Below are 21,626 nucleotides of genomic sequence, written 5' to 3' on the forward strand. Positions count from 1 at the left end.
GTAATAGGAAATCTTACTGTTCAAATTGGATAAAATGCTATTTACTCTCTCGCTTAAAGCTTCTGTTTCAGTAATTGAATACTCTTTGCAAATCAAAGAATATATCTATTTCATGGAATGGCAACATATTATCCAAGTGTTTTAGGTTTTTACTATTAGATCTGCTACACCAGGTTGAACATATGAACTGCAAAATCTAACAACAATGTACCTTGCTAAGAGAAGACATGTATCAGGTAGAACCTCAAAACTCTGGATTCACATTCCAACCTTGATTAACATTACTTCAGAGCAACTGCTAAATGTCTCCTCTTCGATTCCCCTATCTGCCAAAAATCCACTATAAAAAAATGCATCTATTTGCAGGTACATTTAAAGTTCAAGCAGCCAGAGCGCACACACAAAAAAAAAGGAAAAAAAAAGAAAAAAAGAAAAAAAAAATACTTGCTTGTGTGTGTGTATTTTTTTTTTTAAAAAAAGAAGTCTGTATTGCTCAAGCCCCTTTCATAATAAAATGGATAATAGGCAAGAACACTGATTATTCAAGTTACTCTAGAAAATGTTTTGCTAATTTTAGAATATACACGCTAATTTCCACATTATCAGAAATTCAGAACAATCAATTTTAAGCATTAATGAAACTCTACTAACTAGCAGAAGGACAGCTGTCAGATCGTCACTGACATTTGGATCCAGGATGCTGATGCAATGGAAAAGAAAAAGCAAAAAGACAAAAAAGCGTCAAGAATCTTCACAACAAAGAGTCTCTTGATTTCTTTGGTATCTGTTTCTGTGAAGAAGCTTGTATTTTATCACCATCTGAGATACTATGCCAGATTGCAGAGTAACAAAGTAGAACTGAGTTGTAATTATTCTGAAGTCGTATAGGAGAAAATTAAAATCCAATTAAAACTTGATTTTATCAGTCATTTAATGAATAGGTTAGAAGCAACACCTCACTTTTATAGCTTCTGAATTCACCTCACCCTTGGGTGCAGTGACAGTCCAAACATCTCAGCTACTCTACACACCACAGAGAAGTTGCACAGAACAGCAGAGTATATCCTCACTGTCGTAATTTCGCAGTGATTTTTATATTCTACTTAATTCACTAGACGTTTAAACTGGAGTTGGAAAGATAGGACACAGATTGCAGTCCCTTCAATAGGCTTCCTCCTCCCGGTCAAACATTAACTCTGTCACTCCATTACCGCGAGGCTGAGGCGCCCCGCGGCACGGCTCCGCCGCGCAGCACCGCTCAGCCCGGGCAGGGACACGAGATGCTCCGCTGCCATCAGCGGCCACCGGCACGGGCAGCCGAGCGGCTGCGGCCAGGCAGCAACCGGCCCCCGGGCGCGGGGCAGACGCGCAGGAGCTATCTAACACCCGGCGGCTGCCGACGCTTCGCCTCGCGAGGCCAGGCGGGCACCGACAGCCCCTTCTCGCCCGCAGAGGTGGCGGAGGCCCGGGGCTGCTGGCGGGGTGGTTGCCGCGGGCGGAGGGGGCTTGGCCCGGCCCGGGGTGTCGGGAGGAAGCAACAGATGGGAGCCCGGGGCGGGCTGGGGGCGGTGGCGGTTGGGGGGGGGCGCGCGCGCGGCGGTGGCGGTTGTGGGGGGGGGGGGCGCGCGGCCGTGGCGGGGGGGGCGGTTGGGGGGGGGGGAGGGGGGCGCGAGCCGCACCGCGGAGGCTGCGAGGGAAGGAATGGCGCGAGCCGCCGGGCCCTGCCCGCCGCTGACACACTCACCGAGCCGCCCCGCGCACGGCAGCGGGCGCCGGAGCCGCAGCCGCCGCCTCCCCCCGCTCGGCCGGAGGCAGCGCCAGCAGCAGCAGCGTGGCCGGAGCCCCGCGAAGGGGAGGGCGCGGATGGCGACAGCGCCGGAGCCGCCCGCGCCGGGGGAGGGGGAAGGAGCGGGAGGGGGAGGGGGAACAGGCTGCAAAGCACCACAGGGGACCGGTCGTGCGGGCGGGCGGGCGATGACCCGGATGTACCGGGGGGAAGGCAGCCAACAGGTGACTGCGCAGGCGCGCCGAGCTGCCAGCACACTGCGCATGCACCTGCTTCGACTCCGAGTGTCTCCGGCAGGGGCGGGGAGCGAAACGGAGGTGGGCGGGCGGGACGGCGAAGCGGCTCAGCCCCTTAAGGGGGCTGCGCCGGGCCGGGCGCCGCCATTTTCGGTTGAAGCTCCTTCTTTCCTAAAAGCAGGACTTAAAGCCATACGTAAATTTCTTAGAGGACCACTGTAAGATCTAAGCAAAAAAAAAAAAAAAAAAAAAAAAAAAAAAGAGAGAGAGAGAGAGAGAAGAGAAGGTAAGTCCTTCAGTGAACGTTGTGCTGCGGGAGCGTCATGGTGGGGAGAATATGTGTACAGTAACAAATATACAAATATAGTAACAAACATAGTGTTGCTCTCTGTGTCCTGTGAAATGCAAAAGACAAGCAGAATGTGTAAAGAAACCCAAAATATAGTTTAGTGTCTTTTCATTGACTTCATTATATCATTCCTCTCCATGTACGCATCCTAGCGATACCTGCATGGAAAAAAGCTTTCCCGTGAAGCCTCACTGGGCTTTTTGTGAATGGTTCTTCTGAAGCCAAAGAATAATTTACATTTGCTATGATTGTTCACCTGATCCATATAAAATAACCGCCTAAGGGAACAAAAGAACAACTACTGATTCTGAGGCTTCAACCCTGATAACTTCATCATCGCCATGTACGATACATTAGGACCAGTTTAGAGAACGAGCAGGATGTTGGGTCAGTAAGACACAAGTACAACAAATAAAGCAGGAGCGTGGCTCTCCTTGGATATACATAGGCACAACATTCAAAAGGAGAGCATTGCCATACGCAAAGATGATTATTCAATCTGAAAGCGCCATAGAAACCACCTGAAACTCTAACCACTTCTGCTACTTCCCCTTCAAAAGCCAAATGCCAGTTTGATAACTGTCAAATCATAGCGAATACAGAGCTTCCTCCAGATCCACTTTGAGACAGAATGAAAATGGAAAGTCCTCAGAGATTTATATGTGACAGTACATTCCCTTTCTTATTATTTTCATACCTCTATATATGTTAAGTTGATAAACTTAGTTTCTCACCTAACTTGGTGGGATTTAAGAAATATGGATTCAATAACCTAAAGCCTTATGAGTATTATAGAAGAATTAGTATTCTGGGGTATAAAGGAAGCAGTTTATGATGAGCTCAGCCACAAAACCTGTCTGATGAACTCATACGAATTCACTACCGTGCAAATTTGGTCCTCACATAACACTCAGGCAACACCAGGGCTGCTAAACCATGTACCAAATTATCCATCACCTTCACCTGAGTAGGGAAAAGGGGACTGCCCAGGCAGGCCTTGGTGGCTATTAAACGTTAGTGTAGACTGGAGCAAATAATTGAGGTGCCTAAAATGACCATGAAAGATTTTCACAGAAGAACCTCATGAGCAGAATGGCTGAAGAAGTCACACATCCACTTGTGTTTGATTTGTGTAGAAGGGTAGATTGAACTGAAGTGTTTGACCATAACTTCACCTCTGTCACAGAAGGGATTTGCTATAACTAGCAGTTATTGAGCTGTATTGATGTACCCTCCTTCCTGAGAGGGCAGGTCACTCCCTTTCTTTCTGAAGTCTGCAGACACTGGAAAGTCCAGGTTCCAGGTAGAAACTGATCCAGCTCCCACTAAGCAGACTTCAAACTTCTCTGTTTATATTGGGCTCTTTACAATGTGGACTCAATACAACCCTGGGGACTGTCATCGCTCATCTTTATACTACAGATTTTTGTCCTGTTTTACAGGTGTGAGAAAACCATACAAGCAGCCTCAGTGATGGAGGAATTTTGAAATGAACATATTATAAACTGGAGGGAGAGGGGCATGTTACAAAACAAAACAACAACAAAAAAAACCCCTTTGAAACAATAAATAGGTTTACAGTAATATTAATTTTCTCTTTAGGGCTCTCCAAAATTTTAAGATACACTTGTTTTGGCTCTCCTGTCTTTCAGGGAGTACAAGTAAGAATTTCCCCATCACAGATGCTTTCACTGAAGATGCATACTGAGTTAATCATATCCCATGTAATACAGAAAAACGGAAGCATAAAAAAATGCGTAATTAAAACATGATTCATGACAAAAATATTTACCCATTTTCTATTATTTTTGTCTTGACTTTAACTTTTTATTTGGTCGTTCTGAATAGAAAGTGATTTTAATAGGTTATTATTGGGATAAAGGTAAGAATTAAAATTAAAGATGGTATTTGCCAGTCAGTATCATAAAATTAAGGAGTGGTAATAGATCATGACTGCTTTTACAGTGTGAGTTGTTCCAATGACAAAAGATGACTTTATGTTATAGACAGACAGTCAAGGTAAACAAAACACAGAAGTAAACCCTCTGCCCCTAAGTGCCATGCAGTTACAGTATTTCTGCTCCGTTAAACTTAATGATAGCCTAGGGGAAAATATCAGAAGGCGCCAAGGAAGTCATCTTCTCTCCTTCATACTCAGCAGTGACAATACAGTGTCCGCTGACAACAGAGTTGGGGGCGGGGGGGCAAAGGAGGCCACTCACTTTTCCATTACGTGGATGAAAATGGAAAATAAGCATTGCATATCCAAAGCTACATTTTTCAATTATTAAAGAGGCCAATTTTCTTGCAGTAGAATTTCAAGAATAAAAAACATCAGCACCTTTTGCTGGGAGCCTTTGTTAAACCATAGGGGCTGATAGCACCTTTCAGTTCAGATAACACTTATATCAGGTTTTGCCCTCCCCCTTGTAGATTTTTTCGCCTTTTCGAGTGAAGACCTAGTAGATGAGAGACTGCAGAAGCAGTCACATTCACAGTACAGTGTGCTTTAGGGCTTTCATTTTGGATAGTACAAATCCTCTGATATAAATGCAGCTCTTCAGAAATATAAACAGTTGCAACAAACTATGAATGATCTGCATAAATTTCAGAAAGCAGAGACAAAACAAAAAGCCAAGGTCAAATCATTCTGTGCTTACAAGGATGACTGAACTGTTTCCAGATACTGTAATGGCAAACAATTGATGTTTTATACTTGTATGGAGACAGACACCCGCAATCTCAGAATGCCCATTTCTCCCCCCACCTAAAGATCATTTTGATATCTAGGTGGCAAATGGGAAAACAGAGGCATTTCAGAAGTTCTTTCTCTTCACTCCAACAAACATGGACAAAGTCTGTTGCCTCCTAGTCCTATGCCCTAATTACTTCACATAACTAATTACATTAATCATCTCTTCTTCTGACACTGCAAAATCTGAGATTATTTTCCATTTCTCCACTGTTGATGCAATTGCTCCTAACAAATGATCAGCACAGCCTCTTAGTGTGGTATGCCTTAACTAGTATTTGCAGACTTGCAACTTAATTAATTAAACAGTTCCATTAAGTCAAATGACATGGAAACTTCAGTGTTGGACAGAGATCAAAGATAATGGTGATTTTATAAAATAAAGCTCTTTTATTTTTTATATTTTGTTGCCTTTCCTCAGCCATTCTGCTTGCCCATATGTGATAGGGCAAGCAAAGGAGAATAAAGAGAAAATGGCAGGTGTTAAATGTGCATTTAAAAAGTGTAGACCAGTAAGCATAAGGGAAGATAGAAAGAGGAACTGCAGCTTTTATTTTAATCATATTTTGTCTCCATTAGAAAATATATAAAATATAGTAGTAGGCATATTACAGTCTATAGCAGAACACTATATTAGATTCTGAGAACTTTAAACAGCTAATTAAAAGTGTGTGAAGTACAGAATTGCTTCAGTAACTGGATGTGTGGATACTGTTGCACTGAAGAGAAGTACTTCAAACAAGTAATTGCTGTGGTCGAAACTACCTTGTTAGTAACAGGTGAGCTGGCCTGTGGAAACAGTCAAGATAACCCAGTACTAATAAATTCCGGAGGTTATGACTACAACTATAGATCCAAATTTATGGCTCTCAGATTAGGGAAAACAAAAACAAAACCAAAAACCCTGTGATGCACTGATTCTTTCATGCTCCATTCAGCAGAAGTCTGGTCTAGCTCACTCAATACAGTGGAAAAGCTACAGTCACTTCAACAGGCTCTGGGTCATCACCTCTGCATATACAAAAGCCACCTTTTTCAGCAGAACACCTAAATGTCAATGGATTTATTTACTCTTGGTTAGTGGACTTAAATTATTGCTTCACTAAGGCAGAACAGGCTGCTGAATTAGGGTACAAGGCAGGATGTCAGGCACTTCCCTTGTCCTCCCACTAGCCCTTCGTCAAGACGGTTCATAAAAACTAAGCGAACCACCAGGACCACTACTGGCATTAAACAATATATCTGGATTGGAACTTCCTCACCAGCCTCTTTCCCTTTTTCGCAGAATGTTTCAAATCAATCAGCAGCTTAATAGTGTTCCAGTTAATGGATGGAATCAATGTTTCAGAGAACAGGGAAGGCAGGATTTAAGAGCACTGGACTGTTTCATTACTCTCTGGAAGAGAAACGTTTTTTTCTCCTCCCCCCCGACTCCCCCTTTTTTTTCTTTTCATTTAAGTAAACCCAATCCTGCAGCTCTGCTGGAAACAAATATTCATTGATTTCATTGAGAGTTTTGCTTACCTCAGGAGCATGAGAGTATTTTACTTTGATCATACCCTTTGCAATCATGTCGTAATCCTTTTTTTGGTTTTGACTTTGTTTTTTCCCCAAAGTGCTTAATTCATTTGTTAATAGAACAGCACTTGGTTCGTAAGTGATTTTGGGGCTATTTGTCGCCCAGGGACATTGTCAAGAGGCCACTTTGTGTCAGCTGTTTCCTTCACTATGGTGGTACTAACAGTTTCTTCTTCAGATCACATGGGATGCTGAAATCTTTCAGTGGTGAAATAGGTAAGTTAATTAAAGCACCTCAGTGAAAGGCTCTGGAGAAAGACTCTTGGGAGCCAATTTCAGAATTCAGTGAACAAACTCAGACTTCACAAAAACAACAGTATCAGGCACTGCTGGGTGTGATATAAGCAAGGACAAGCTAAAGCTGCACCCCACAGTATGTGTTTCTCCAAGCTCCGGTGGCATGAGTGGGAGCTGAGGGTGCACCCCACAGGATTACACTGTCGTTTTTGCCACTATTCTGTCCTTGCACTGTTAGCTCAGTTTGCAAAAACTTGGCTATTTATTCCCATTTGAACAATAAAGCTCAGTTCAGCTGGTCAACACCTGGACTGGTTTTGCAAGTAGTTCACTTGAACTACTGTACACCAAATTCATCTTCACCTGTGATCCAAGTGATGTTGAGAACAAGAGAGTTGAATAATGAAGGAAAAAGATAAGGACTTAGTGTTTGGCTCGCCAACTATATCTACCTCTTTAGAATAGACTGTTATGATAACAGTATAATATATCAGATGACTCTATCTCCAATGCAATTCCATCAATATGCTCTTAAAAGCAACAGACGTTAAAAGGACTTCAGTGCACACAACTGCTGAATGTAAAGAATTTGGAAGAAACCCTTTCCCTGTCAACACACACGTTTTCTTGTAGAACATCCACTGATTGAGGTAGCATCCTTTTTCTGTGGGATAAGTAGTTCCCAATCCACCATCACCAGTACAGTATATTTAGTTTCCAAAGTAAAGTCTTTGAGCGTGATTATTTTAAGCCCAGGCAGCTAGGACAGAAACAGAGTCCATACTGCTCACATAAGCAAAAATATATCAAACTGCAAAGAAGAGTTTGCTAGCAGACAAAATAGAAAGCCAGGACTTCTTCCACATACTGCGATCTGTGAGAGAACAGTCTGGGTGAAGATGAAGGCTGCTGTTAAATGAAGCATTTAGGCATTTGCTTAAACATGTCCTTTGCTGGGCAACAGAAACTGCACACTAGACATCTCTTTCTCTTCCTTTTTTTCTGAGCATGAATATAGTACCTATGACTAAATCCAGCACCAAACGCAGCTGTTTGAATAATTGAAATGTGCAATGTCAGCTTTACTCCTTCTTCTTGCTAGCAGAATATTAAAGTTTTTCTGAAATTACCCAATTAATGAAAAGATAATATTTTCTATGTCCCCACGCACGATCTGGGAAACTTTCTGAGCCTGCTCGTACCAGCTGGATGCGTTCCCATTTGAGACGTCTGGATTCCTGCTGTCAGAGCTTAGGTGCTTATTTTGTTAATGGTGAGACTAGAACCAGTGGTTTCCCACTGTGACCACACTGCTCTACAGGAATGCTTCAAAACCAGGTCCTTCTGTTTACATGGTTACATACTCTCTTCTAAAGAATTCCCATCTCAAGCAGAGAATGAACCACAAGACTGAAGGAAGCAAAATCATATTCTCGTGTGAGGTACTGGACAGTAACTCGGAAGAGCTTAGACCATTTTTCTAGCCTCGGCACTTCTATATAACGTTAAGTGAGAATGGCCTGTGCTATGGCTACACTGGTAACTTCCATTCCAGTAACTGCCAATGCCTAAATTCATAACACTGAATGTCAGTAACTTTATGTGCAAAAAAATTGAGTTGTAAAGATTTGTATGGTGCTTCACAGAAACCCTGGCGCAGTTCCTGCTCCAAACTTCTTACAGTCAAAATCAAAGACATGAGGAGAACACGCATACTGAGATCTGTTGTACACACAGGTTTTTTACCACTGTAGCTAGGTGTCCCCACAGGGAAAAATACAACATACGGATACCAGTATTCTGCACCAGGATATCGTCCGCTTTCTCCCAGGAAACTAGGTTTCTCATGCTGGATGCTAATGTGTATACTGCCTAGTCCACCACCACATGTTATCTTTTGCCCAGGTAGCAAAATATAAGGTGTTAAAGGAAAGATGGGGGGAAACTGCATTAGTGGCACCAGAAACATGGCAGCAAAGAGGAAGGCTGGGAATGTGGCAGGGGCCTGGAGGTTTTGCAGTGAGAAAGCTAGGGGAATTTACAGTGAGAAATGAAGGGTACACAAAATCCAAATCTGTAGGGAACTAGAATTCATTAGTTAGACTGTTCAAAGCCTTTTTTTTAAAAAAAAAAATCTTATTCTCTTCCAAGAAAAGGTAAATAGTACCTGCTTCTTCATGCTCCCTTTATTATTCTAATCTTATTTGTTGATTTGTAGGAGAAATAAGATTTCTATGGTTTGCTCAGAGAAGACCAGTCTAAGCAGGGATGTGAAGGGGATCAGGGGAATACCACGTGGGAGGAAGGCAGAGATAAAGAGACATAAGGGCAGCCAGATAGTCCTTCTAAGTATGTATGCTTTTAAATGGTTTAAATGGGGGCACTTCTGTCCTAAGGCAAAACACACTACAATTCAGTTGACAGACTCTGGCCCTAAGCTTGTGACAGGTTTTCAGACAAGTATGACAAGTTTGGGTTTAATGCAGAGGGAAGGGCATTCAAAGAGGACTTGAATGTGGCCAGATGGCAAAGAGGGGGTATGTTTCCTCCCTGGGAGATTCAATGGCTATCATGAAAAAAAGGCAGAGAACAGGAGACTGCAGTGTAGGAAAAAACCTCTTGCCTGATTGAGGATTGGACAAAGGTTTCAGAAGAAGAAATGGATGGTTTTAAAAAGGCTGCAGAAGAAGGAACCAGTACGATGCGATGAGTGTCACTGAGAAGAAACAGCCACTCGTTTATGCTGCAAATGAAACATTTGCTTGTTCAATACAGAACATATTAAAACCTTCCTCTTCCACAAAAAGCACAGCTCCCCTGTCCAACAATTTCTGTTTTCAGTGTTCTATGTTCTTCTGTTATTGCAAAGAAATAGAAAAGAAAAACAAAAAAGAAAGCCACTTTTAAACTGGGAAGCTTTACTCAGGTAGATAATACGTAATGTAGGGCAATCCAGTTTGTAACTCTCCTCAGATAGAGTCTTTATTACAAATGTATCTATTGAAGTCTCTTCTCTCTGCACTGTAGCCCTCCTTACAACAACGAAAAACTCAGATGGCCCTGAGAGAATTTTGTTAAGAATTAATCACATTTCAACTCCTTGTAAAGGTTTTATTTAATTCAGAAATGCACTAAGGAAAAAAAGCATACACATACGCGCCTACACACAGAGCTGTAGGATAAATGAATTAAAGATATGGTCATATGACTTCCTCTCTTATGGAAAAAGATAATATAGGCACTTACTAGTCAATAGGGTTTTTTTTGTCTGTTTGCTTTCTGTTATTTTCAAAAATGCTTAATACACTGCTTGGGAGCTGCATTTTTCACTTTAATGTAGAGTTAACCATTGCAATTTATTAATCGACTTTTATGTTGCCATTAAATGTTGCAATCAATTCAGTCTCAATATTCTACAGTTTTATCTCTGCTATAAAATGCTCTATTAGCTTTACTTGGCTCAAAAACAATACAGTGAACTACCCTCAATTATTAATAATCTTTTTCCCCTTCAATAAAGCTTTTTGGATCTTTACTACAGTCTGATGATATATTTATTTAGTGTGTAAGGATCAAGCAATACAGTGCACTCTCTCTGGGAAAGGACCCAAAAATAACTATCTACTTTATATCAACCCACGGGATTTCCTAAGGGAATGAGAGTATCATTTCAGGGCAGGTCATCAGTGGTTTAGGGAAATTAGACAAATCTGTGTCTGGGGAACAGATGTCTTAGGGTTTGTAAATGTGCAAGAGAACCTTTCCCCTCTCGGTCACCAGTTCAGTTCCATCCAGTACAGCATTAACTGGAAGCTATTAAACATCTAATGAACTTCTGGGGGCCTTCTGAAACATGGAGTGAGATTCCTAACAGACAGTTACTTGAATCTTGGAGCCACTCCTGCTCATACTGGAATCTCAATAGAAGTACATAGAAATAGAAACTGAATGATCCATCCTGGGAAAAAAAGCATGGCAGAGTGGAGAAATTCTATCTGCCAAATGCAGAAAGCAGGCTTCTTCTGGTTTGCCAATCCATCCTTAAATCTACTTTTAGGATTGTTTTTGTTCTTTAAAATAACATAATACAAAGCACTGTATTATAACCTTTCCTCACAAACTTCATCTGAAGGACTCAGGATACCTGCAAACCCACATTTGCAGTTTTTCGTATCTTAGAGAAGATAAAGGAATAAGGAAGGATTTAATTTCATTCTTGCAGGCCAGTTTTGGGAGTCCTGAGACTCCAGAACTGCTGCATGCTGCATATCTAAGTTTGATGCAGGTCTGCTAGGAGAAAGAAGAGACAAATGCTGAGCATTACAACCGCAAACCACAGCTGTCGATGGGAATTGGCAAGAGACCAAGGAATGCCGGGAAACATAGATGGCCTGCAGCAGAAGGTAGGAAACCGAGCAGGCCTCCCTGACGCTAGAGCTCTTTTATTCAGCTCCTGGTGCTTTTCCATCCTGGCGTCTGCTTTCTTTGACAGCGCATGGGAGGGACAGTATGGTGCAATTTTATGGTATGCACTCTGAGGTGATGTTGGCACTTCCTCAGGTAAACATGCCTTAGCACAGACTCAGGTTCACCGTGCCCCTGGGTTCCAGTTATTACAGCTCCTCTGTGCGCTTTAGCTTGCTGATAACTCACTCCAGTTGCCTCCATATTTCATTTTAGGAGGAGAGGATGGATGCTTGCCAACTACCCTGCTCCTTTGCTCTCACTCAGGACAGAGCCATGCTGAGGAGCTGGGACAAGCTGGGGTAAAGCCCTGTCGGTCAGCATAGCTGCAGTCAGAAGGATATGAGATCGGGGGCCTCAGTCCATGGTCCGGAAGGCCAGTGTGAGTGTCTGGAACGCTGCAGCCAGGCTTTGTGGCTGCTGCTCAGCTATGAGACCTTGGACATATCCCGATACTCCCGTTTTTTTTTGTGCCATGCCCTTTTGAGCCTTTCAAGTCTCACTTTATACACTCTTACAGTACATGATTGAATTATGCCCAAATTCAAGCAGAGGCTTCTGAATAGTGCAGTAACATAAACTGTGAGGAACATACAAGTTTTCATGGCCAAGAGGGGAAAAGGGGGGAAAAAAAAAGGAAAAAGGACTCACTTCTGTAATGGCATCCCCTAATGACCATCTTTTGTTACCAGTATGTGCAAATCTAGCTATTCCAGTCCATTACAGTTGACTATCTTATACTCAGTGGCAGGTGAAATGTCATACCATGGGCTAAATTTTCACTGTCGTAGGCAGGGAGTTTGTCCTTTAAACACCCTTAGTATTAATGGGAAATTGATCCAGTAATTTCAGCTCCAAGAGATGCAAACCTCTCATATAGGACCATTTTCAAATGTGTTGACATTTTGATTCACAAAATGAGACATTTTTAGAAACAAATGCAGATTCATTTCATTCAGGATTTGAGAGGTCAGCTGGGTACTGGAAGTGAAATGTGCAATGAATGTTTAATACATTCATCAAGTATCTTTTGATCCCTGTATACTCAAGGGATTAAAGTGACATTAGAGAAATGAAGGGCAATTTCTGAAGTTCTTCATATTAACTAACACATCTTATGGGGCTGGAAGCTAAGCTCACCTACAGGACTTGCAATAATAGTGTCTAGGGCAAAAGGAAGCTTTGGGATAAGGGATTATGTTCCAGTGGCCTTCTCTAAAAGTACGTCTTTCACATTATCGGGGATGCTTTTATCTCTGAAAAGCCCTGATCCTGCTGAGCTTCACCTCAGGGAGTTGTCAGTCTTCTACTGATGTCAGTGAAATTCCCTGTAGGAGTGGAGCCCGACAAAACAGTGCAGGAAACAAAACAAAACACACCAAGAGGGGGTTGCTCATTTGTTCCCCATGGCACAGGCTCTGGCCACTCCTCCAACAAGGAAATTACTTAGCACTGTAGATGCTACAGGAGAAAGACAGTCTAAGCAAAGTTTAGGGCACATCCACAACTGATTCACAGATGAGTTCCTAGTAGCTCAAAACTTAACTAAATGCTGTGAAGCCAGAAAATCAATTTGGGCTCCATCTTGCAGAAGAAGACAGGACAGGAGAACAGCTTAGGATACAGACTGACTTGGCAAGTCCTCGTGTCTCAGCTAGGTTTAACTACAACCCCTTTGCTTTTCCCAGGACTTGCAGTGCACTGGCAGAAACAAGGCTCTCCTTGTACTCTGCCTGAACTTCCATAGGTGGTACCAACTCCCCAGCACAAGGCAGCAAAAGGAGCCTCTGCTCCCTGTGCTCCTGTATGGCAGCCAACAGCAACTGGGGGCTACCTCTACCTTTCCCTCAGCAGCAAGGACACCTTCCGGCTGCCCCCAAAGTCTCCCGAGGAACAGGGCTGCCAAGAGGCAGGGGTATGCCAGCAGGGTAGCTGTAAGTCAGATGGTGCACTTATTCTGTTACTCAGCGGGAGAACTTCATAGGAAGTGGACTGTTCCCCTCAAGTGGACAGGAGCAAACCCTGCTGCAGAAATCACAGCTGCCTCCCAGGAGGGCATCCAGTGAACATGCCACGGCAGGGGGAGTTTGGATAAGCTCAAGCACAAGGAACTTGTGGAGCAGAGCAAGGAAAATAAGCACACTAGCAGTTCCTCTCTGAGGTCCCCTGCCCCGCAAGGAAGTCTCTGTCCTTCCCCTTCAGGGCTGAGGGAAAGGGATTTGCATTTCTGGGAGCGACTACTCAGAGGAAGTTACACAAACTTGGGAACTGAGTGAGAGCAATACTCTCCTCAGACACACATACGACAGTGCCTCAGAGCATGAAGAGGAAGAGGAAAAGCCCAAGCCCTATGCAATATGCAAACAAGTCAAGGGCAGTTCAGCTCTGTGAAAACAACTGCCTAGGAACATCACAAACCCTCTGAAGCATCAGCTAACATGCTAACAACCCCGAGAACGGAAGGTCGTGATCCTTTTGATGGCCTTGTATCAGACTGTCCTCTCCAAGGGCTCTGGACAAGCCACAGGCCTCACATGCTTGTTCCTGCCCAGTGGCATCAGCAGGGGTACAAGGTTTTCAGAATCAGTCTTTTCCGACAGGACATGCTCCCTTGAACGTTATTTCCTTTGACTCCCCTCTCTTGTTCTCTCAAATAGATGTGATAGAGCCACAAGACTCTACGGAGAGAAATATTTACTAATCTTGGATTATTTAAACGATCTTATGAGAGGGATTATTTAAATGATCTTATGAGAGCCCTGTGCAAAAGCATGCAAGGACTAGCAATCTCAGCCCGACCAGCGTTCTCCAGCAGAGCATTTCTAAAGAGTGCATTGACCAGTTGCTTCTTGCATTAAGTAATTTACAAAAAAGGGCAAGATGACAGCAACAAATTAAATAAAAAGACTATTTGTATGCACAGCAGCTACTACAAGTCCTAGGCATAATCATACCTCAAATGCATAAATGTATTTTAGAAGCATTATGATTCATGTTAGATCAGGGATGCAGCTGGTTAATAGCAATCCAGAATGGACCTAAAGCAATTTTTGCTCATAAAAGTGACAGTAGTAACACCAATAAACAGGATGTCTGATCATCTGTGGATTCTGGGTGCAAGAAAATCCAGTACAAGTTCTACTACTTGGAGTCATTCCTAAAACAAACAGTATCCTTTCAAATTGGTAATCCTGGGAAAGAAACTTGGTCCTAACCCTTAAATAGACATTTGAGTGGCTTCTTCATCCAAAGGGAACGCTACCAATGTTTTAGTTTGACAGATATCCACTGGCAATGGCCTAAGGCAATCTGTGATACCCAGAGCACACTAACAAGAGAACATTGCCACATACAGTAAATATTTCTTAAGGTCTCAATGTAAGCAGGATGCCAGACAGACCTACTAATGCACAGAAGATCATATTTGGTCAGACAGCCAATCCTTCAGAGGGAATTAGCCATCCCTGGATTCAAAGGCAGGAGCATCTGCCCTATTCAGTTATGTGACTGGCAAAACACTCTTCGGAATTGAGTTTTTTTTTTTTTTCTTTTAAGTTTTGTCAATTAGTCCAAACCTACCACATGAAAATCAAAATCCTTCCAGGAATTTGCAGGCTGAAGAGAGATTCACCATCACACCACTCCCTCTCCCAATGTCTCTGGCAAGACACTGAGTTGTGGGGGAATAAGTCATCTGTCATGCACCTCCACCACAACGACAGCAGCTCTCCAGCATCAGGAGTGTCCAGGACCTCTGGATGCTCCCTAAAGAGGCAGGATCCACACTCTGCCTCCATGGGGCAACTCGGTGAAACAAGTTAATTCCAGGTTATCTGTCATTACCATGTGATCTCCACCTACACAGTCAAGTAACTTAGCCCCCCTTACCCCTTTTCCCCCCTAGCAATTCAGTTTCCTTTTTTCATCTCATTTTCTCCTCTACAAGGTAATTTCCATGCTTTCCTACAGGTGTACTGCCCTCTTACCTGTCCAAGCACAACTGTATGTTGTATGTAAATTGATGTAAATCAAAATTATGCCAGGATATAAAATGAAAAATGGACCTTTAAAGAGCAAATCTAGAGTTATCCTTGTAATCTGAACTATTTCAGCAACTGGTTTATACTGCAGCCCCATTAATAGCAACACAAGTACAGGGGAGGAGAGCAAACCACATCTGGGGTTTACTCAACAGAATGAGTGGCTGAGGGTACCTCCTCATAGAGGAAAACGTAGGTAGAACCAGGCCTCAGAGCCTGACCTGGGCCAGATTGAGGGCTCTGACAACAAGTAACCTCGGTAAGATGTATGCTAAGTGTATTTCTAACAGTCAAACATAAAAATTACTGGAGTGCAGTAAAAACACACTGGGTATTGCTAACATTTCACAGTGCTGGAAGTGTCATTAGTATCAGCACAGAGAAGCATTCACATAGCTTTCCATCAACTACTGACTGAGCTCTAAGGGGAAGAGAAGTTGCTAGGACAAGAGTGGGACAAGGCGAAGGAAGTGCAAGTTGCAAACCTCTGCTTGCCCTTCTCAGTAGTCAGAAAAACATGAATTCTCACCGAGCTTTGGATAGCTACAGACAGGCCTGTTCTTACTAATTTTAGCCATTATCTAATTTAAAGCTACAGGCAAGTTATTTTCATACGGTTTTATTTTTTTCTCTGTTTTGACAGGTTGTGAGCTGTCAGATGCACCCAGTGTGGTTGAGAAATAGCTGTTGTCCAAGGGAAGGCAGGAAGTTTCTGTTAGAAATAAGAAGCAGATGACAAAATGCACATTAAAAGATGCTCTTAAGGTCCAAGAGAGAGTCCTTGAAGTAGACCAGCCTGTCCATGCTGGGCTGAAGAAGAGAGCTCGGCCTCTGGCTTGGTTGCACTCTGCTAGGAGGATGCTCTCGACTGGGTCTGAAGCACACACTCTGCCTTCTCAGATCAGACCTCCCTGTGCAAATACCTCCCCCCACATCAGGCTGTACCCCATTCCGTCCCTGAACATGCACCTGACCATCCCCCTCCTTCCACCTTCATTCCCTCAGCCCAGACATACCCCCGATTACGCCTGCTTTTGCTCCCGCTGTCCTGATAGAACACCTGCATCCCACACCCCCTCTCCCTGCCGCTGCACCTCTGCCCCTACACGGGCACTGCCTCTCCCTGCCTCTGCTCCTCCACCCGCACACAGACCTGTCTCCTGTCTCCTGCACAGGCGAGTGGCAGATGAAGTGCTGAGCCTGTCTGGAATGGGCGGCATCCCTGCACACAAAATGTGTGTGAAAAACCGGTGAAGTGAGGCAACACAAGGAAGTGAGTGGGCACAGGGAAAAGCCTGGAGTGAACAGAAATCAACAAACACCACACCGAAATGTGAGCACTGAGTGCCCAGCGTGGGTAAACGGACACTGAGTTTATAAAATAACCTGTATTCTATGCCTTAAAGCTTGCTGGGGAACAGGAGGCAGATGAGTACCGAAAATAAAGAGGAGGCTTAAACTAAAAGTTTGAGAGCTGCTGCCCTACCAGCAGCACAGGTAGCCTCATATGAGGGTCAACAGGAGAGTTTAAGACCACAGAGTGCTGTTTTTCAGACACACAGTTTACCAGATCCTGAAGCCAAGCTAAAGAAGGCTCCCCCAGTCCAAAACAAGCAGTTGATGGCCTCTGACTAAGCATGGACACCAATCTTAGCAGTTACTAATAGACAGCACGCCCCTGAACACTTGAATTTCATAGTTTCATGTAAAGCATTTTAACATTTTTTTTTAAAAAAGGGAACTTTTATTTCTCGAACAATCAAAGAGGAAGTCCAGTTCTGCTGTCAGTTTTTGATAGAGCAGTTGTTCCTCAGTCAAACTGCCTCACTGTCAGAGGTAGCAAGGCTAGGACTTAGGAACATGATTTCCAGTTTATCACCCTATTTGCTGCATTCTCAATCTGTAAAACTTTCCTTCTTTGTCTGGGCTCACAGAGCAAAATTGGCAGTGACACGGTTTCAATAACAATCACAGAATCACAGAATCCATAAGGTTGGAAGGGACCTCTGGAGATCACCTAGTCCAACCCCCCTGCTCAAGCAGGGTCACCTAGAGCACATTGCACAGGATGATGTCCAGACAGGTTTTGAATCTCTCCAGAGAAGGAGACCATGGACCAAACCATAGAAGATTCTGGCTTCTCTTTAAATGCCTATTTGACTAAAAGGGACTGGCATCCAAGTCAGTGAATTTTGGCCTCTGAAAATCAGCCCATAAAACCCCAACTTATTCCTGGTAAGAAGTTATTTAAACAAATTGCTCCTCTAACCTTTCACCTTTCAGTTAGTTGTGTCCAAGTCACTGCCGCAAACAAACTGTATGAACAGTTATCAGGTAAACAGCTATTACAACACACAAACAAAAGTGTGTGGTTTTAGTTGTATGTCTTCCTCCTCACATAGGTCAAACCAGCTTGTTCCACAGGGACCACTTGCAGAAGAGATTCACTTCTACATGTAATACTATTATCTGTATTACTTTAAAAGACTAAAGCAGTCTGAGAGTTGTCTGTATATTATTCCCCAAATTTGGCAGTGGAGGATTCCAAGTGTACACACTTGACATTACGCTGCTCCCTCCGAGGTTACTCTAACTGCGAGCTCTTGGAAAGCAGACCGTGCGTCTGCTCAATGCGTTATAGTGATTGTTACTGACAGGTTCTTCATGGTATCACAACAAATTAGGTCACAGATTAGATTTTCATAGCACAGATTCTGTGTAGTGCCTGTAATTTTTTCTTCAATAGAAAAGGTTATGGCCGAGAGGTTTGAGTGCAACACTGAGAAAAAGGCAGATGTGTGTGTGGAGGGGGTTTCCCAATTCTGGCTGAGACAAAGGACTGTTTTAGTGAGACTCAGATAAAATTCGTATTTTCTACTGCAGTTAGAAGACTTTATAGTCTTCCTTTTCTATCCAGTATGCCTCTGAGAAATTTACTTCTCCTTTAGGAGAGTTTATTCACTAGATACTCTGGAGTAGATGCTATAGCATTTCTAAAGCAGATACCATCAAAAGCTTCATTTTTTGGAAAACTAGGTATTTTATGTTAGAGATGCAGCTTGTATCATATAAAGAAAAAAAACTGCTAGGAATGAAAACCAAAGCTATCTATTAGACTTATCCTACCTAATACCACAAAGTTCACTCATACATTCAGTTTCAGCATTTCTTGTGTAGAAAGATCCTAAGGGAATAAGAGCATGAATGCAGTATGTTTTAAGGTTTTTTTTGTTGTTGTTGTTTTTTGGGGTTTTTTTGAAAACCTATTGGGGGAATAGTTTTTAAAAACATACCAAGCAAGGACAGTCATAGAATTCAGGCACCAAAAGAAAATCCAAACTATATCAAGCTCCACACAGAGATGAGAAGCACAGAACAGAGGTTTTGAATAGCTGAGTAATTGTAGACACCATGCAAAGTGCTCCCTGTCCGTTGTGAAATACAGCCTGACTGCAGAATTGAAATCCCTGCTTCAACAACTGTATTCCAAAACACTGTCAGCATTGTGGTCTGCTCCCAGCTCTCTGAGGCTCTCTCCTAGCCCAGGACTGGGCTCCTGTGGGAGCAAGACTAAGAATCTAAGCAATCTGAGCATCTAAAAATCAGCAACTCTGGTTCAGATCCTGGTGGAACTGTTTAGACCTGCAAGAGAGAAGTAATTCAGCAGATAAGTAAGCTTACTGCCATGGTAAGCACTAAAGGAAAACCTAAACCAGATGATTAGCAAGATAGGTCCTAGTCTGAGCTAACCTCAGAGACAAGCCTTTGTAAGACAGAGTTGAGACAGGCATTGCAGGAACGACCTTCAGCTTGCAGAAACAGTCCTGCTACCAGCAATGAGATCACACCCTGAATGTGTGTTGCTCGGGCAAACAAGAGACCACACTGGCTCTCTGCTCCGCCTCAGGAGCACAGATGTAGCCTACCAGACCAGGCCAGTTTCCACACGCAGACAAACCAACCTGTAGTGTCTAATCGAGTTCTTGAGGCTATTTGCAGGCAGAGGGAACAGACTCTTTTCCTGTTCTTAGTGAGGCAAGAGCAGCACATGATGCTGCGCCTGTTCCCCATTTCCAGGTTTGGGCAGGCCGGTGCTCAGTGCCCTTTACTCTGCGTCAAACAAACCAGACGAGCCCCATTCAGATGTCAGCGTGGCTGGCTTGAATTACCACAGCTGTGACTTCAGCTCTAAAATGGTCCGGTCCTCCACTTCAGCAAAAAGTTTTTCACAGGAAATACGCTTTTACTTTCAATATACTCTTGCCCTTGTTCTCCAACAAGCACAGGAAATCTCTCAGTTGAACATCAGTCTTTATTCTCAAGAGCTACTATTTATCCTCTGCTACCTTTGAGTAAAAAAGAAATAGCAGTTAAGAGTAGCCATGCCCTCCTACACTTACAGGCTGCATTAAGCTTTTAAGTACCCTCAGCACATCAACTTCTTACACTGCTGTTACTGGGCACACTCACATTTAGAGGCACAGAATGAAGCCTAATTATTTTTTCCTCAAGCCTGAGCTGTGCTGTATACATCATTGAAAATCCATTGTACATGCTCCTTGCTGAGCAATCTGAACCATCGATCTTATTTAAAGAAACAGATGCTCTAAACTTTACTGGAAACACTTCTGAAAGTATCTGCTGCTCACAAACCTGCTCCGGTTGCATCCAGAGCACTTCCCAGTTTCCATACAGAGCACTGCTCTCCCTTAGACTCGCTCAGAAACTTTATCAAGCCTGGAGTGCTTCTCCTACTGAGTCATGGAAGAACTCGTATCACTACGCTCGGTATTTTATATTGCGCACTCTGAGAAAGCTTGCCACCAGCTGTCAGGGAAAATGCGCTAAGAAGGCCTAATGATCTGATCGATGCTTTACGTGAACAGAAGTGGAGCAGCAGGTAGGAACTCCTGTCCGTAACAGCAGCCTGAGGACGTCCCGCTGCCGTGACAGGAATTGGCTCCCGGTTTCTGCTGTGCTGGGAACCCAGCAGGAGCCACGTGGCTGCAGCACTGCCTCGCACTCGGGCACAATGTCTCCAAGCAGCTCTTCTCTGCAGGGTGGTGCACCAACATGATCCAGGGTGCCCCCGTCATGAGCACCCACGAGGTCTCTCAGAGCTCAGGCAGGCACCCTGAAGGCTTCTCCCCTTCCCACAGTGGCAGGGTCACCATTCTTCAACTTAAACTGAACAACCAGATTGAGCCACCAGACTTGGTTTTAGACAAGCGCTGCAACACAGACATCCCTGCACTTCATCTGAAACCTCAGATCCCTTCAGAATACCTTTCTATTTGGGGTGAAAATATGCAGTTTGCCTTGTTCTGATGAGAAGAGGTCCTCTCTCCTGTTTTTATCAGGCACCTAATGAAACACCGAATAAAAGATAAACCCATCATGCCTTTCGAACTCACTTATCCTTAAATAACCATTAATTTTTCAGAGATAGGTGCTCATTTTCAAACAGCAAAAGGATAATGTAGCTCTAAACCACACAGCCAGTTAATCTTCATGGTTTAAGGGTTGCTTTGTGCTATTTCCTCTGTATTTCACCATTAATCCTTTTGAAACTCTATAACTTGCTCAAGAGACTGAGGTAGTTTTCACACATGTTCAAGATCACAACCACACCACTGTCCCTGCCCAGACAAGGAAGTACAGAATCCCTTAAAGCAGTTCTTTCCTCCGTGCTGGCCAGCCCAACACATTTTTGGCTGTTGGGCTGAACTTTTACATGTTCACTCAGTAACAGGTGCAAAATTTGCATGAACAGCGACGACCGGAAAGTCTCGAGCCTGGCATCTGTCCGAGCACAGAGGGATAATCAACTGAAGCCCACCCAGGCCAGTGCGTGAAGTCGCCGACATCGGTACAGCTACTCTCGACAGCCACAAACAGCATCGGAGACGACATTGCGCACGGACGCGTGATGCAACGTTAAACTGCGACTTCCTCCATAACCCAACCACCTCAGCTCGCGGCTGCTGTGCCAAATCTTGGTGCTAAGCTTGGTGCCAAACTGCTTTTTGCTGGGAAGCGTGTCGATCCGTGGTGCTAGGGCTGTTACTACACTCACTCAAGGGCCTGCACTCAGGGTGTTTGGGGGCAGGATCCTGCTTCCCAAACGCGTCACCCCAGTCCCCCCCGCAGACCCGGACGAGGCCACCTCCGCGCCCGCTGCCTC

At 43.8% G+C, this 21,626-nt stretch overlaps 1 protein-coding gene across 5 annotated transcripts in view; it reads right to left on the reverse strand.

Moving 5' to 3' along the window:
* The window catches only part of CYRIB (CYFIP related Rac1 interactor B), a 95,434-nt gene that overhangs the window by 73,268 nt on the left and 540 nt on the right, over nt 1–21,626 (reverse strand). For 2 of the 5 annotated variants that reach the window (XM_062568419.1, XM_062568421.1), the window contains exon 1: nt 1,745–1,831. The exons of 1 other annotated variant lie outside the window; for it this stretch is intronic. The gene's annotated coding sequence lies outside the window, so the exon portion shown is untranslated. Of the gene's footprint in view, nt 1–1,744; nt 1,841–21,626 lie in introns of those variants that run through there. 2 more of the 5 variants (XM_062568423.1, XM_062568422.1) reach the window with 2 other exon arrangements.

Source organism: Rhea pennata, chromosome 2 (genome assembly GCF_028389875.1).
Source record: "Rhea pennata isolate bPtePen1 chromosome 2, bPtePen1.pri, whole genome shotgun sequence".
In the NCBI taxonomy this organism is placed as follows: domain Eukaryota; kingdom Metazoa; phylum Chordata; class Aves; order Rheiformes; family Rheidae; genus Rhea; species Rhea pennata.